The sequence below is a fragment of the Lynx canadensis genome, chromosome B2 (genome assembly GCF_007474595.2).
Source record: "Lynx canadensis isolate LIC74 chromosome B2, mLynCan4.pri.v2, whole genome shotgun sequence".
Taxonomy (NCBI): Eukaryota; Metazoa; Chordata; class Mammalia; order Carnivora; family Felidae; genus Lynx; species Lynx canadensis.
In genome coordinates, this window is record NC_044307.1 from 110,142,134 (window position 1) to 110,158,204 (window position 16,071).

Here is a 16,071-nt window from a genome sequence, read left to right on the forward strand (position 1 = left end):
TTGGTACCTGAAATCTATTCCTTGCAGTAAGACCTCTGTAACCTAATGCTGCCCTTAGGGGGAAGCAACTTGATTAAATTAAGAGGAGTCTTTAAAAGCAACAAAACTGTCCTTACCCTGTTGGAATAAATCAGTTATTCATGAGGATCTTGTTGCTAAGTCAGACATGACCTGTTTACACCAAGGTCTGAGTTCAGAGAAAGTAACAATCCCTCGTTCTTCACATTTCTCTCTGAGCCTCGGAGCACTGCTTCAGAAATTTAAAACAATACTTAAATTTCTTAGGACAATGAAAGAGGCAAAATTAACAGGACTTTCTGTGCCACTGCCTCCACCTTAGTTCCTGCCCCTCCCTCAATTCCAGAGCTGTAAGCATGTTTCCCCACCTTTTTGCTTTTAACTTTGATACATAATTTCTAGTGTGGGTGCCTGTTTTCTTCCACCAGTTTGTGAGCATCTTTGGTTAGGAATTGTAATGTATCCATTTTGCATTTTCTGCTCCTTATCTATTTCAGTGCCTGAAGCTCAGGAGGCAGTAAATAAGCAAATGAATGACTCGCCTAATTTTCAGCCTCCTGCCTGTCCTGCCCTCCACCTACTGCTTGCTTTTTGGAAGCCCTAGGACTGCCTGCCCATGCGGTGAACTTGGTCTAAATTATCTGGATTCCTCGGAAAAAGTGAGATTGACAATTATGCAAATTATATTAAATAGCAACTCAGTTTTGCTAACCTGTACATTCTGTACCTCCAGAATCTCAAACTAGGTGCCCATGACCCATATCACTATGTGAAGCCACAGGATATCAGAATATCAGTTTTGGAATATCAGTTTTGGTCACTTAGTTCTTTGAGACATAATATTTATGTTAAAACAGAGACACATTCAGTCAAAATTTGTGGTAATTAAAACTTTTTTTAATGTTTGCTTATTTCTGAGAGAGATACAAAGCACGAGAGGGGGAGGGGCAGAGAGAGGGAGACACAGAATCTGAAGCAGGCTCCAGGCTCCAATCTGTCAGCATAGAGCCTGACACGGATGGGGCTCAAACTCACAAGCCATGAGATCATGATCTGAGCTGAAGTAGGACACTTAACCAACTGAGCCACTCAGCTGCCCCTGTGGTAATTTAAAAAGATTTTAAGACATGAAACTTCAAAAAAATTTCATGATGGGGTGGGCCAGTCTCTGCTAGATTTTTATAACCCTGGAATATGCCTTTTACTCTTCTATTTTGGGATACCAAACTTCAGATATTAACTCTGAAGCATTGTAGGCATGTAGTATGTGAGTGTGTGTGTGTGTGTGTGTGTGTGTGTGTGTTGGCAGAAGGTTTGTCCATGAAGATTCTACAGGAAGAATTTTTGATGCAAAGCCATCAAACAAACATATTAAAACGTGTAATTTCTTCAGACTTTAGTATACCAGGGCTAGTAATAAACAATCCAGTTTACTTCTGAATTTTGGACTTTCTATTATCAAGATAGAAGAATTTTAATACAGGAAGATAATGTTTCTTAAACTAGCAGCCAGTGTGCAGTTAAATGCATCACTGCATTATTGAATTGCTTGTAACAGGAATATGGGAGTAATCTGTCCCACATGCAGCTAGAAATCTCTCTTGATAAGTCTAGATTTAAGACAATAGGATTTGAATGTTATTGTATTAACAAACAAGTAAAACCAATAGAGAATCACAGAATTAGCATTAGTAATTCTGCTTAAGGAATGTCCATGAGGATTTAAAAATCCCTTTAGCATGCTATAAGGCATGATTCTATGTTTTCTGTCATGGCTAACCACAATAAAGATTGCATGTGTTTCTTAATTTTTGCCAAAAGGAACAGATGGAGACCTAAATTTTGAGGGCTTTGCTTTTTAAGGAGTCCTTACTAGACAAATGATTTAGATACATATATATGTATGTATATACATTATATATATATGTATATACATTATATATATATGTATATGTATATACATTATATATATATATATTAAAAGTAATCATTTTCCTTCCATATACAGCTAACTTACTATGAATTTAGCTGGTCTTTCTATTCTAGGACAGAAGTCTTTCTGGTCCACTCAGTTTTTTTAAGGAAGAAGTCTGTGAGGGGTCAGTCGTGTCCAGAGGCACTTCTGATCCTGAATAACTTCTCCTTTGGTGTATCCTTGGTTTCTGTAAAAGAAAGGGCCATGCACAAATCTCCAAACTCTTCCTCCCTTGAACAGGCTATGATATTATTATAATAGGCAAGGGTCGGGATTGAAGCTTTCCAAATGCAGGTCAGAGAAACAGGTGACATCTCTTGCTTCTAGATTTGTTCAGCAAAGTTTGCATTGTATATTGAACATAAATATATACAATAAGAATATATCAATATTAGACAATTCCAGTCAAGCACTGCATTTTTGGTAGTTTCTCTTTCTAAAAACCTTTATTTATAGAATGGAAAAAATAGAAGAGAAAATGTAAAATTAATATGGTCCTTAAATCCTAGATTTCTCCAATGAAACAGAAAAAAAGTGTTGAGAAAGTCTTTCTGCTCATTGTTGGCTAACACAAGTTAGTGATTTACTTGAAGTAAGCCTTGTGTTCTTATTTTGTTGTGTCTAGACAGCCGAATTCTTTACTGCAATTCAAAGAATGTGCAGCCAGTGTTGATGACATAGTAAAGGAGGAAAAACAAATGTAATAAATTTCTAAATTATGCTTTTTAAACTATTTGAAAAAAATGAGGCCAGGAATAATTTTCATAAATAGTATACCCCCTCAATAATATGTCTAGAATATTCTAAAGTACAAAAAACAATTGTGGCCTGAAATCTGAAAGCCTTGGAGGATTTTATTTTACATAATTTTGAAACAAATGTGTGCATAGAAAACAGTTCTATGATTGACTAATGACATTAAAACAGTAATACTTTAGCACGGGCAATGGGATCAGATGGTCGATTTGAGATTTGTGGATTAAACCAAAGATTCTTGGTAAGAAACATTAGTGTATTATAAATACACTAGTATTTATAATAGATTATAAATCTGCAAGATGAAAGTAGAAAACCATTAGTTGAGCAGGAGCTATATATTTGGGAAAGAAGATTTGAAGTTGCATACATACAACAGATGACATTAAAAATTTCGTTTACTTAAGAAAACTGTTACTGAAAAAATGTTATTTGAAGAATTATAATGCTATAGATGAGAATTTTTCTGCAATGATCCAGTAGCTTTATTATTTGTCACCTACATCAAGTAGAATAAGGCCATTTGAGAGAGCTGCAATGTGAAAACCTTAGTTCTAGCTCTGAGAAAGCAACCCATTAAATTCAACCTTTATGTTGACAAATCTTTTTCTGAAAAGTCAGGCTCTTTACATACTCGTCTGCCTGAGGAGACCTCTGACTTTTGCCTCAAGTCATTGTTCATAGAAGGAGTCACTAAAGGAAGTTCACCCTTCCGTAACATTCTGGTTTAATTATGGAGAGAAAAGATAAGGATTTTTTTTCCTTTTTGTATATTTTGTAAGGTTCCTTGAGGTCACAGTGGAGAACTAGGCTGAGGTCAGAGATGAGTAGTGGAGACAACTATTAACATAATGGTGGTTGTAGTGAACAGCAATCCTTTCCAAACACCAGAGTATCTCCCAATATATGCCAGGTTTTCAGTAATCCTTGTAGGGAATCTTTAAGTAATGTTGAAAATTATGAATATGAAATGGTTCATTGAACTTTGTTTTTACTTACTTGTTGAGCCCTAAAGGCTAAGAATTCTGCTTCTGTTGAAAATGTGTGCCCTCTTCCCCAGAGGAAGCAGTTTGGCCACTTTATAGGAGTAGGTACAAGTATAGAGACAAATGCAAGATTAATGATTATAGTCATGCAGTTCAAAATATAAACTGCCATGCACTGATTGTAGCTTTAAAGAACAGGTATTCAGCAAAACATTTGCCTAAAATACTAGTAAAATACCAGCATGCCATGGAGAAATTGTTTATAACTTTCTGTTATAGAAAATTTCAAACCCATAAATGGTATAGTATAAAGGGTCCCCATATAGTCATCACCAAGCTTCTGTCATGATCTCAAACATTTTACCATTTTCACAGTAAATATTTCAATCTGTAGCTCCAAAATACAGATTAAAAATATTAACCATTATCATACTGAAAACTTAAAAAATAATTCAAAAGGAAATATTGAAGTGTCTTAACTTTAGATACTTCATTTGGCATGGGGAAATTATAATTTAGAGAAAAACATGAACTTTTCTCTGTTCTTTCCCTAGGTTCAATCCCATTGCAACAGATATATATATATATATATATATATATATATATATATATCTCAGATATATATATCTATATATATCTCAGATATATATATATATATATATATATATATATATATATATATATCACATCTTCTTTATCCATTCATCCATCGATGGACATTTAGGCTCTTTCCATACCTTGACTATTGTTGATAGTGCTGCTATAAACATTGGGGTGCATGTGCCCTTTCAAAACAGTACACCTGTGTCCCTTGGATAAATACCTAGTAGTGCAATTGCTGGATCATAGGGTAGTTCTAGTTTTAATTTTTTGAGGAACCTCCATACTGTTTTCCAGAGTGGCAGCACCAGTTTGCATTCCCACCAGCAGTGCAAAAGAGATCCTCTTTCTCCACATCCTCGCCAACATCTGTTGTTGCTTGAGTTGTTAATGTTAGCCATTCTGACTGGTGTGAGGTGGTATCTCATTGTGGTTTTGATCTGTATTTCCCTGATGATGAGTGATGTTGAGCATTTTTTCATGTGTCTATTAGCCATCTGGATGTCGTCTTTGGAGAAGTGTCTATTCATGTCTTTTGCCCATTTCTTCACTGGACTATTTGTTTTTTGAGTTGAGTTTGATAAGTTCTTTATAGATTTTGGATACTAACCCTTTATGTGATATGTCATTTGCAAATATCTTTTCCCATTCCCTTGGTTGCCTTTTAGTTTTGCTGATTATTTCCTTCACTGTGCAGAAACTTTTTATTTTGATGAGGTCCCAATAGTTCGTTTTTGCTTTTGTTTCCCTTGCCTCTGGAGACGTGTTGAGTAAGAAGTCGCTGAGGCCGAGGTCAAAGAAGTTTTGCCTGCTTTCTCCTCTAGGATTTTGATGGCTTCCTGTCTTACCTTTAGGTCTTTCATCCATTTTGAGTTTATTTTTTTGTATGGTGTAAGAAAGTGGCCCAGGTTCATTTTTCTGCATGTCATTGTCCAGTTTTCCCAGCACCATCAAATGATCATTTTATGAAAATAGAATAGAATATGGAATATATTTAAGATACCATCATCTGACACAGTGCCACTCACTTTGGAGTATAATGGGGATTTTAATGATTAATTTTAGCCCTCAGCATGGCCTGGCTATGGCACCCAGATATTTGATCAAACACTTGTCTAGATGCTGTGAAGTTGATTTTTTTAAATGTGATTAATATCTAAATCAGTAGGCCTTGAATAAAGCCAATTATCCTCCATATTGTAGGTAGATCTCATCCAACCATTTGAAGCCCTTAACAGAAAACTGGGATACCCTAAGAATGATTCTGACTTCAATTGCCTTCAGACTCAAGACTGCAACATCACCTCTTTCCTAGGTTTCCAGCCTTCCAGGGTACCCTGCAGATTTCAGACTTGCCAACCTCCACAATTGTGTGAGCCAATTTCTTAAAATAAATCTATCTCTATCTCTACTATTATCTGTATTTATCCATATACACTCACATATCCTGTGTCTTGGAGACCTCTAGCACAGGGATAAAATAACTCTCTAGTAATGTAGAAAAACAATTGTAACGTTGACCCTGAACAATGCAGGAATTAGGGGCACTGATCTCCTACACAGCTAAAAATTCATGTATACCTTTGGACTCCCCCAGAATATAACTACTAATAGCCTACTGTTGAATAGAAGCCTTACTGATAACATAAGCAGTTGATTAACACATATTTTGTATGTTATATGCATTATATACTATATGCTTACAATAAAGTAAGCTAAAGAAAAAAAATATTATTAAGAAAATCCTAAGGAGGAGAAAATACTTTTACAGCCCTTTAGCGTATTTATAGAAAAAAAAGTCCACATATAAATGGACTCCTGCAGTTCAAAAGTATGTTGTTCAAAGGTCAGCTGTATTTAAACGATGTTGTATATCTTCACTGGGCTCTCAGAAAATTTGGAATCATAGGATCTTAGAATTGAAAAGGACTTAGGAGGCTTAATTTAGTCAAAATTTATACCTATGCATTGTTAAAAGTTATAATGACAAGGGTCAAATAATTCACATGTACTATATATAATCTTTACAACACTCAAAGTTAATATTTTCCAATTTTATATATGAGTAGATGTGGCTCAGAGAAGTCAATAACTTCTCCAAGATGACCTAGGTGGAAGTTACTAAGCCATCATTTGAATTCAATATTATTTGAATCCAAAGCCCATTGTCTTTCTGTCAGGTTAGATCACTTTTCTTTAATACAGACCCTAAATTCTTGGACACTTTTGGTGATGTAGAATTTTTGTGGTGCAGAAGTCATTACATGGCAACTGGATGTATTTTTTAACATCTTTATTAGAAAGGTCTTCCATATTGAATCAGATTTTATCATGTGTTTTGTCCTTTATAGCTACATTTCATATTTGGAGCTGGCCATTTTTTTGTATTATTGGATTATTTTCTTTATTGAATTAAAGTTATACCATGTATAAAATAGCAATGTGTACACAGAGGGATTTAATGCATCATAATATATACAATTATCTTTGAAAAGTCAGGATGCAAGTTGCAATGATTATGAACATAAAATTTATATTGACACATTCTCCATAAGTGATTTATTTGGCTGTTTTAGTTCAAAGTCATTGTTTGAGGATCTGATGATTACTCTCTTTCACTTTATGGACCATCAAAATCACTTGGCCAGATATACGTAATAGGAGATGAAATTTCATTTGTGTATAATTTCCATTTGTCTGGTTTTGGTTGAGACACATTTTCTTAACTTACTTCCACATTGAGACCACTGAAGAGCTCATTGTTTCAATTATCTTCTTTGCTTTTGATTGAAGAATTGTTGGAGAATGTTGTAAGAGTCTCCAAATTTCTGTAGCATTCCTTCTTTTTTCTTAGAGGCCAACTTTATACTAACTGTGGATGCCTGACTCTGTAAACAGTGTAGTTCTTACATGATGGATGTGTGGAAGCTTTTTGTTCCTTTTGACACAAGAATTCCTATGCTCAGAAACAAGGGACTTAAATTAGTTGTGGGCGTAGTATTCTTCTTATTTTCATATTTCACCAAATCCTGACAGAGCTTCAGGAATATGCTTAATACTATTTCTATCTCCACCATCTTGGAAATATTTATTTTCCTCTATTTCATTACTCTTCCTCTTCTGGGCCTTGGAAATCTTAACTGTCACTGGTAAGGTAAAACCAGGGTGTTTCACTGACAATTTGTTTGGACATAAAGGTGTAAATTGAATCTCTAACTCAGGTTTTGGAGATGGAGTACTTTGATTATTTTCTGTTGATACCTCACAAGAGTCCAGGACTGCAGAAACATCCTCTACTCATTTCTAGAAATTTCAAAACTTGTTGTTTGAGGTTCAGTTTCAACTCTGATAAGATCCATTGAACTCCTATGGCTAGGCTTGATAACTAAGGTTTTTTCTTCTGTTTCAGAAGCCTCTGATGTGATCTTTTTAAGTTGTTCAATTTCATTATTTTTCTGTACGTTGCTGGAGATCAGTCCCTTCAGCTGTATTTCTAAAGCTGCAATAAGTTGATCCCATTCTTCTTGACATTTTTGAAGGTTACTATCTTTTTCTGCCAGTTGTGCTGTAAGTATTTCCACTTCATTTTGTTGCTTTACACAATGCGCTGTCTTCACCATCTTTTTTCATCTCTTTGTTTCGTAGATTTTCAGCTTCTTGTGCTTCAGAAAACTAGCCATTTGATTCAAAGTATTCCTTTTTTGTTTTGTTTTTTAATGTTTTGACATAAGAAACACTTTTCAGATTCCCTCCGTTTTGATTGTTTTTACTCATGCTCTTTGGCTAGCCATCCATTGGTAAGTGCCAGTAACTATTTCAAAAGTTTGACCCTAGTATTATCTGCCCAGACAACAATGGAATGTCCTTCCTTCTTGTTCTAGAAACTATGCTCTCTTAATGCAGTCTAAGATTTACTAGCTTTTTAATGTAGTCTCATGTCTCTTTTTTACAGATTCCTTTATAAAAACTAGTCTCTCATCTTTGTATCTGTGTGGTTAATATTTGCAGGTTGTTGCATTTATCACATTAAACTTTATATTCTTAGTTTTAACCTAATGGTAAAGTCTACCAAAGTATTTACTGTTGTATATTCTTTTTCTTTTTTTACTTTTTTTTTTTTTTACTTTTTTTATTTTTTGAGAGACATAGAGAGACAGAGCACAAGTTGGGGAGGGGAAGAGAGAGAAGGAGACACAGAATCTGAAGCAGGCTCCAGGCTCCACGCTGTCAGCACAGAGCCTGACGTGGGGCTCGAACTCACAAACTGTGAGATCATGACCTGAGCTGAAGTCGGATGCTTAACCGACTGAGCGACCCAGGCGCCCCTATTCTATCTTTTTCAATGCACAATTTCAGCAAGCACAATTTTGACTAATTTGTATAAAGTTTAATTTCAGACGTAGAATATAAAATAGTACAGCAACATGATAATAGGTAAGTTTAGTGAAAGTCATGAAAAATAAATAAAGTTTTGGGAATTACTTTCAACGAGGCCCTAGTTAAAAATCATTAGGAGTAAATACATTACTATGAGAAAGACCGAGAACCCCAAGGATTGATATTTGGGAAACAATTGCATTTAAACATGGGAAAAGCCCACTTCAGGTAGGGAAGAAAAAGAGCAAATTCTTTAAGGGTAAGAATCAGCCCTGTTCCGAAACATGGTAAGGGCTCACTGAATAGTTTTAGAAATGGAGTCAGTGCAAGAGACAAAGAAGGAAACATTAGAGAAGAAGGAAAATAAAAAAGAAATAGTACAACACTGCAAAAAAGTCCAATCTACACTGTTGAAACTGCAGATCAAAGAGAATGAGAAGTGAGAAGATACTACCAGATTTGGCAGTCATAAAAATGGTCACCAGTTATACCCGAGGTGGCAGTTCTGGCCAACTGTTTGGGATAGAAGTCAGATTGTGAGATGGGAAGCAGTGGCTTGGTGATAAGAATGCAGAGGTTGAGTACGAATTGCTTCTTGCACAAGTTAGTGTTTTACAAGAACTATAGGCTGGTGGTTCTACTAAATAGGTAGAACCAAGCGTTTTTGTAGTTAGGGAAGATTCACTGGCAGAGAATAGAAAACCTGGGAAGAGAGGGAATAATTAACGGCACACAATCTTGGATAAAGCAGCAAGGATTTTATGCAGAACTGAGTTGAATTTGTGTATTTTGTTAAGAAGGATGAACATGTTTCTGTAGACTGAGTCACCAGGGAAAGCAAGTAGGCTGGGTTATCATTCTGTCTAACACTGAGGTAGAGATTATTATCAGATAGAGGGGATAAAAGTGATTAAACTCAGTTCAGGAGGACTTCAGTAGCTCAATAACAAAGCAGCACTGATGAGAGTGTAGTCACGGTTGTCGCAAAGTATGTTGAAATCGCACTGGCAGGTGTATTAATTTGCTAGGCCTGCCATGACGAAGTACCACAAACTGGAGGGCTTACACAAAAGACATTTATTTTCTCACAGCCTGGAAGCTGGAAGTCCAAGATGAAGGTGTTGCTAGGTCTGGTTCCTTCTAAGGTCTCGCTCCTTACCTCATAGATGGTTGTCTTCTGTGTCTTCATATGTTTTGTTTTGTTTTGTTTTGTTTTGTTTTGTTTTGTTTCCTCTGTGCATGTCTGTATCCTAATTTGCTCTTCTTATAAAGATACAAGTCATTTTGGACTAGGGCCACTCACTACCCCATAAGCTCATTTTACCTTGATTACCTCTTTAAAGGCCCTATCTCCAAGTAAAGTCATGGCCTGGGGCACTAGGGGTTGTGACTTCAACATATGAATTTTGGGGCAGGGAGGAATAGTAGAGGGATACAATTCAACCTATAACAAGAAGAATGTAGTCAAAACAGACAAAAGAATTCAAGTTATTTTCTTAGAGTTGAACATGTTGTAATGAGTAGAACTTCTCAAAACTTAGTGTGGAGTAGGGACGCCTGGGTGGCTCAGTAGGTTAAATGTCTGACTTTGGCTCAGGTCATGATGTCACAGCTCCTGGGTTCAAGCCCCGCATTGGGCTCTGTGCTGACAGCTCAGAGCCTGGAGTCTGCTTTGGATTCTGTGTCTTCCTCTCTCTGTATCCTTCCCCTGCTCACACTCTTTCTTGCTCTCTCTTGAAAATAAACAAAAACATTAAAAAAAAAAATTTAGTGTTGAGTAAGCAGAATCATGGCCTCCAAAAATGTCTACATCATAATCCCTGGGAATATAAATATGTTACTTTATATGACAAAAAGGATTTTTCTGATGCAGTTTAGTTAAGGATTCCAAAGTGGCAAGATTATCCTACATAATCCAAATGAGCCTAATATAATCATGCTGGCCCTTAAAGGTGGAGAACTTTTCCCTACTGAGTTTAGGGTTAGAGAGAGACGTGATTCTGGAAAGTCAGAGAGATGCAACACTGTTGGCTTTCAAGATGGAGAAAGGAAGCCATGAGGCAAAGAATGCAGGCTGCTTCTAGAAGCTAGAAGAGGCAAGGAAATAGATCCTTTCCACAGCCTTGAGAAGGGACTGAGCCCTGTTGACAGCCTTGTTGATTTTAGACCAGTGAGACCTGTGTCACACTTCTGACCCATAGAACTGTAGCATAATAATTTTGTTTTAAGTCACTAAGTTTGTAGTAATTTGTTACAACAGAAATGAAAAGGTGCCATCCTGTGGGTAAGAGTCATGTGGAAGTCTATTTGAAATGCTGACTCTGGGGGCGGCTGGGTAGCTCAGTCGGTTGAGCAGATGACTTTGGCTCAGGTCATGATCTCATGGCTCCTGGGTTCAAGCCCTGCATCAGGCTCTGTGCTAAGAGCTCAGAGCCTGGAGCCTGCTTTGGATTCTGTGTCTCTGTCTCTCTCTGCCCCTCCCGCCCTCCCTCCCTTTCTCCCTCTGTCTCTCGAAAATAAACATTAAAAAATATTTAAAATAACATGCTGACTCTGGTTCAGTAGGTTTGGAGTGGGACCTAAAAATCTGCATTATTGACCAGTTCTCCAGGGATACCAGTGCTGCAGGACTGTGGAACACACTTTGGGTAGTAAAGCTTGAGAAATCTAGCCTCATCAAATCTCCTCATGTCATAGATAAAGGAATTGAAGTTTAAGAAGAATTCATGGAGGGGCGCCTGGGTGGCGCAGTCGGTTAAGCGTCCGACTTCAGCCAGGTCACGATCTCGCGGTCCGTGAGTTCGAGCCCCGCGTCGGGCTCTGGGCTGATGGCTCGGAGCCTGGAGCCTGTTTCCGATTCTGTGTCTCCCTCTCTCTCTGCCCCTCCCCCGTTCATGCTCTGTCTCTCTCTGTCCCCAAAAAAATAAATAAACGTTGGAAGAAGAATTCATGGATACTGGTAGAACTGTCTTCAACTCCCAGCCTACTACAGTGTAACAGTACTTTGGAAAAAAAAAAAAAAAAAGGAGCCCATTAGGGAATAAATAGCAAGCAAGAAGAAATGCCAGAGTTTGGAAAATTTGACTCCAGAGACCCTGTATGTTAATGGTGCCTGTGAGGTGTCCTGGTTGACATGTAGCTAATACAAATTGTTAATTATCAGCACTTTGTAAACTAACAGCTGTTTGTTATGTGCAACAGGATTATAGCCCTCTTGGGTCCCAGGAGTTTCTAACTTCCTAGGTGTCAGCAAGTTTGAGAGAAAAATTTCAGGGCAAATGGGCATTTGTTGTGACAATTTAGCAGGAGGCAGCTCTAAAGCTGTAGATCATCTGCAAACTCAGAACTGTAAACATGGAGGGAGTATTTCCAGTGACCCAAAGGGCATGTTTTGTGTTTATCTTGTTGCCGGAGGCACTCTGTAATTATGTGAGAGCATAATGTCAGCTGATCTGCTGGCAAAAGTGAGGAAAACTGTCAGGCTTATTAAAGAGGATAAAGAGCTGACACACGACATAACTGACATCTAAGGTGAGAATCAGACAGGAAAAGATTCTAAGAATGTGGCAGGGACTCATAAGGAGAAGGGGGTGAGCAGAACATCATAAGGAAGAATTTGGAGACCCTGGATAAACAAAGATTTCTGGAACTTCCCACTCTACAGAATAGAAAGGAAGATTTATAGGCACCAGAACCAGGGTTCCCAAATGACTTCATACATGAGTACCACACGGATAACTTGCTAAAATGCCCGCTCCTCAGATTCAACTCCAGAGGTTCTTTTCAATTTCTTATTATACATACAAAACTAGAGAGTGTAGTATACTGTGAGAAATAAGCCCACCTACCCAATCAAAGGAAGGACGCAGGGACTTGGAGTGCAGTGAAGTGAGGCTTTAACCAACGTTCCTGCAAGAGTGGGTGTCTGCTGGACAGGCACACTCAGGGCAGTTACAGCAGACAATTTATTTCCTAGCATGCAAATCCCTCCCCTGGTTCCTCATTGGCTGAGTACTACAGAGGTTATAGCCTTACCTGGATGTTGCTTATGCCCATATAAGGCAGAAAATAGTCTGACTGAAACAAATGTACATTCCCTGAGGTGACACAGAGATTTTCAGTCCTCCTCCCCTTGTTCTTTGGCACATGCTCTTTGCAAAGCCCACAAAAATAAGCCTGTGAAATGGAGAGGAGAAGAAGGACCAGGAAGTGAAGTGTCTAAGGATTTGGGACTCCATTGTGGCAGGGATGGGGCGGGGAGGGTTCCTACATATTTCCAATAGGTTATAAACCTACTGTTAACTAGACAGCACAGCTTTTTTTTGGTATTTCTGAAAATGAATCATTTCCCTTACTTCTCATAATACTGACCTCTCACACACACATCCTCAGACTCAATAAAGATCAATGCACAACCAATCTGCCTGCATTTATTCCATCTGCTTAATGCCTTCCTTCTCATCTTTTCTCCTTCACTAGACTATACTGATGCCAATCCCAGTCATCAGGGAAAAGCATTTCCAGTATAGAGCAGAAAAAGCACAGAACACAGGGACAGAGGATTCCTGGTATCTTTGAGCAACACTACAGAGGTCTATGTAGGTGGGATGGAGGGAATAGGGGGCAGTTGGTAAGGGATGAAATCAGAGACATAACAAGGCAAAGAGATGTAGCAGACACACTACTTAAGTCCTTGCAGCTCATTGCAACAGCTTTGGCTTTTAGTCTGGAAACTTCAGAGCAGAAGGGACCAGTAATTGTGTAAAGCTAAAATTGAAACGGCAAAGGAGCCCATAGGAAAGTAGCTTTCTGGTAGGAGCTATAGTCAGAAGGAGTCAAGAATGCAGCTATGGCCAAGAACTTTGTTCCAAATTTGGGGGGCAGTAGGAGAACTATTACCCTGATCCCCATGGTAATAGTAATCAATGTCCCCAATGAATGGAGTAACCTCTGCCTCTTGGTTCAGTAATAGGAGAAGTCTTAATGATCAGAGGGCTGTCTCAGCTCTCAGTTACATGGAACATGACTACCTTCCTCACTGGAAGCATTTCTCCCTTGGTAACTAGTACCTTCAAATCACCAAGTCCAAGGCTGTGGGCACAGACACCAAAAAAAATCCCTTAAGTGAGTTATTAGGTGTAATAGTGAAAGGGATCTCTCCCACTCCCATTCATTGGCTCTTGAACCTATACAATTTGGTGATGTAGGGAATGGCATTTCTTAGTCCCAATTTCACCAATGTGATACGGCACTCATTTTTTCTTGGCTTCTATCCAACAAATCTGGGCAGAAATTTGGGGGGAGGGGCAGAAAATGGTTCTTGATTTAGTTCCCATGATCTGTTAGTCTTATCACTCCCCTGTGGTTAAATATCATATGGGGTTTCCCTTCGAAGAGGAGAACAGACAATTTCAGGGCAATCCTTTTCCTGTCTTCATGAGGCTACTTCCTGAAAAGCACCACTTTCCTTGTATGTAATGGTAAGCAGTTCAGGTTTTTCTGTTAAAAGGCTCTGAAATGAGTCAGAACCTGTTAAATTAACCTAAAGTCCACTTTTTTCTCTAGGTCAGAGGTTCAGCATCAGGGGGATTTTGCTCTCTAGGGGATATTTGGCAATGTGTAGAGACAATTTTAGTAGTCACAACTGGGGGAGGGGGCAAGATAGAGCTACAGATATCTAGTGGCTGCAGGTCAGGGATTCTGCTAAACATTTTACAATGCATGGGACATTATCCGTAAAAGAATTATCTGCTCAAAATGTCAATAGTACTGAGGATGAGAAATCCCGCCCTAGGCTGAAGAATTCACTACTTATTTGATTTCTTTTCTTAAACTTTGCCTAGTCATGCTGTCCAATGTAATTTATCTGAGATCAGGCAATGAGCCTGAATGATAAAATAAAATTTATATAAGTAAGACAATGCCAGCAATATACATCTGCTTCAAGTTTGAGCAATATAACTCTTCCTATTATTGTATTTTTAGGGAGAAACTAAAGCCACAAATTAAATCCTTTAATCATTTATAGTCAAACTTTCAGAAATTAAAGATCATGGTTACTTTTTGCTCTGTCTCAGCCAGAGAAGTCTCAGTCAGATGCACGTGTATGTTTGGAGTTCCTTCTGCAGCTGAAGCATCCTTCACTAGGTATATAGCTCTTTCTGTACATTAGCTGAAATTAGTTGCATTAATCCACCTCATTCTTCCCATGTGCTCTTTTATAAAGAATCTGAACAGTTAATAGGGCCCATAAGCCTATCATAGTCTCAGCCAAACTCCCATACACATCAGCAAATCTCTAGTATCCAATAAAGAGTAAAATAGTCATATTATTATACACACCCAAGGACCCCCAATGGACAGCATTACTAGTTTCTAAGTGAAAGCAAGTCTATCACAAACTGAAAAATCTTTTTGACTTCATTCTTGGCATTCATTCCTGGTTAGTTTATGCCAGTTGTCCAAAATCACCCACCTGTGACTCGAAATTTGATAGGGAAACACCTTCCACAAAGATGTTTACTATGTCTTTGTATTTGTCATGAGGAATAATCCCCTGATCCAATTGCCATCTTTTTTAGAGTGGTCTATGAGCAAAATTAGACTCACCCAGGAAACTGGGTGCTATCCTGATCCATCAGACCCTTATCTGAGGTTCCTTCTTCCATCTTGCATATTTAAAAATCTTCTTTTCCAGTTTTTTTAATCCTGTGTCCCTGGCCTTCCTGAATCATAGATTCAACTGTGCAGTGGCACAATCTTCACACTGTCCTTGGAGCAGGGAGCCACCCCTCCTTCATACCACATTTCATACTCAGACATTCTCCACATCGCACTCCCTTCTAGTTTCTGCATGTTTCCTCGCCATCTGCTGCCATCACCTATTCCTCTGGAAATCCTCAGGCTCCTGCTACACACCTTCCCTGGCATCACCTGCTATCACCTGCCCATGCACTGGGGTGCCAAATGCATCTTCTGCATTTTGTTTTGAGTTTCTTTCCCCTTAAATTTCAACATTTGACGTTTCTTTTTGAAACTTCATATTATATTTGCTCTTAATTCATAAATATTATTATATTACTTTTTGGAGTGTTTCTGATACCCAGAAAACTTTAGAAAACTTTGTTTATGACTTTTCTAATGCCTGTTTTTTATTTTATTTTTTTGCCTTTAGCATGGAGGCAAGCCCTTGATAGTGAAATCATATTTTGCTGGCTTAGAACATACATGAATGTTTGCAACTTTTTGAGACTCCAATTTCTCTCTGTTCTGTCAGCTCTGCCCCCCTGAGATATTTGCAGATGTGCAGTTTAAAACTATAAGCTAGGAACAAAAGATTTATGTTGGTTAGGAAGGTGT

At 38.0% G+C, this 16,071-nt stretch overlaps 1 pseudogene; it reads right to left on the reverse strand.

Annotated features, from left to right (window-relative positions):
* Positions 1-6,894: 6,894 nt before the first annotated feature.
* LOC115514987 lies at positions 6,895-15,380 on the reverse strand (annotated as a pseudogene).
* Positions 15,381-16,071: the final 691 nt, after the last annotated feature.